This window comes from Sorex fumeus, unplaced genomic scaffold (genome assembly GCF_029834395.1).
Source record: "Sorex fumeus unplaced genomic scaffold, SorFum_2.1 ptg000071l, whole genome shotgun sequence".
NCBI classification, from domain to species: domain Eukaryota; kingdom Metazoa; phylum Chordata; class Mammalia; order Eulipotyphla; family Soricidae; genus Sorex; species Sorex fumeus.
The window spans coordinates 799,512-801,858 of record NW_026606128.1 but is presented as its reverse complement, the minus strand read 5'-3'; the positions used below and the strand labels follow the sequence as shown (position 1 = coordinate 801,858).

The following is a 2,347-nucleotide window of genomic DNA, read 5'->3' as shown; positions in this document are numbered from 1 at the left end:
GTGTGTCGCTAGAGCTGGAGAATTTCTTTAGACAATATAAAGTAGGTTACTGGCTTTTGTGTGTTTTTAAAAATTTAGCACAGCGGTAGGGCATTTGCCTTGCATGCAGCCAACATGGCCAACCCGAGTTGGATTCCTCTGCCCCTCTTGGAGAGCCCGGCAAGCTGCGGAGAGTATCTCGCCTGCACGGCAGAGCTTGGCAAGCCACCCGTGATGTATTCGATATACCAAACACAGTAACAACAAAATCTCCAATGGAGACGTTACTGGGCCCGCTCGAGCAAATCGACGAACAACGGGAGGGCCTTTTTTTTTAATGTATTTGGCCATTTATGTTTTTTTATGGGGAAGAGTAAACTTATATTAAAAGTAATTGCCACTGGGGACAGAATCAGTATTGCCCTTAAAAAATAATCCTCTGTCCAGAGCAATGACTCAAATGGCTTGAGAGCATGTTTTGCCATGAATCTCCTGTGCTGGGTCCCTGGCACTGCTTGGCCCCCAAAGGTCCACAGGAAGTCCCCAAGCAAATAACTGGGAGTCACTCTCAGGTACCACTGAGAATGGCCCAAATATCAGAAAGGGAAAAATGTTATTTCTGTCTCACTTTTCTTGGGTTTTGTATTTTTCTTACTGCCTTTGTTCTCTGTAGGTGTATGTTAGCACAGTGTGAATCCCTTATTTTATTCTGTAAATACATTATAGTTTTTTGTTTGTTTGTTTCACAGATAAAGTATTTTCTAGTGTTATGGTGACATGGTTAACCTGAAGTCGGCTTCAATCACAATTTGTTTCTTTAGTGCTTGACTTCCCAACGCTGTTATGGATGTAACAATATATTGAGAGCACTATTATTCAATACAGTTCTGATAGCTGCTGCCACAGAAATTAAGCAAGAAAAAAATTTAAATTTGTGTTCAAATTGGCAAAGAAATCAAATTCACTGTTTACAAATGACATATCAAGAACCCTAACACTGCATAACCAATCATTCATTAAACACTCCTAGAAGCAATAAATCTTCACAGGAAAGTTGCAGCTTACAAAAGCAAACAGGAAAATCTTTTGTGATTTTATATGTAAACAATGATAAAAGAGTGATTTAATTTAAAAATCCTGCTTATAGTTATGAAAAACATTAGGTAATGTGTAATCAATTTTTAGAAAGGAGGTGAAAGATTTACTTATTAAAACCTACAAAGCACTGTTAGGAATTTCGTATGTAGGAACCCAAAAAGGCTCCTCTGAAAAACTCCTCAAAACAATATATTTATATAGTAAAGTAGCAGGCTACAAAACCAGTGCACAGGATTCTAATTTATTCTTACATGTAAACAAACAAACAACAACAAAAAAAAACCCAAATCCAGAATAGAAATAAACCCGATTGCAATCATGTAAAAAACAGAAACCCCTTAGTTTAACAAAGGAGGTAAAAGACCTATTTAGTGAAAACTGCAAAACTTCTGAAAGGAATTTAAAATGAACTAATGTAATAGAAAAATATTCTTGGTTTAAGGATCATAATAATTGCCATCTTGAAAATGACTATCTTAACTCAAAGTAGTTTACAGAAACAGCAATTGTGAAAAAAATTTCCGTGGCATTATTCAAGGACATGGAGTAAATTTTTCTAAAATTTGCATTAAGCTACAAAACTCCTGACATAGCCAAAGCAATCTTGAGGAAAAATGGGAGGCATTGTGTCCCCAGACTTTAAATTCTGACACAAAGCTTTAGCAATCAAAATTGGTTGGTACCGGAAGAAAAAAAGTCTCTTCTCAATGGCATAGGATTGAGAAGTCAGGGACAAACCCTCAGATGCATGAGCAATTTATTTATGAAGAAGTGCATGAATTGGAGCAAGGAAACCTCTTTAGCCAATGATTACGGGAAAACTAGATAGTCACAATTAAAAAAAATGAAATTAGGTGCAAGCCTTCATCATACTTGGGTCTGGAGTGACCCTGTGCTTTCCCACAGTGCTTGCAATTATGAAACGTTGTGAAATTTTGACCTGCTCCATTCAGAGTAAGGTGTTAGAAATCTCAGACAATCGTGAAAAATAAGAAAAAGAATAAAACAGAAGCAATAAGGGAAAAATAGACCCCTCTTTCACCCTGTAAACAAAAATCAACTCAAGTAAATTAAAATATTTATATTGCACTTGAATCTTGAAAAATCCATTGGGGAAACATAGGCAAGACTCTCCAAAATCATGACCACAGTGAAGTCTGAAATGTAAGAACTCAAGTGGCAAAGGTAATAAAAACAGAAACGGAACTATATCAAACTAGAACACTTCTGCATTCTGTGAGCAATGTGCCCTACAATTAAAAGACATTCT

The 2,347-nt window shown here is 36.4% G+C and overlaps 1 non-coding gene across 1 annotated transcript; it reads left to right on the top strand.

Moving 5' to 3' along the window:
• Positions 1-1,931: 1,931 nt before the first annotated feature.
• LOC130037227 (small nucleolar RNA SNORA9) lies at positions 1,932-2,058 on the top strand. The gene has a single exon (XR_008794480.1). It is a non-coding gene; the product is annotated as a small nucleolar RNA SNORA9 (small nucleolar RNA).
• The last annotated feature ends 289 nt before the right edge of the window (positions 2,059-2,347 follow it).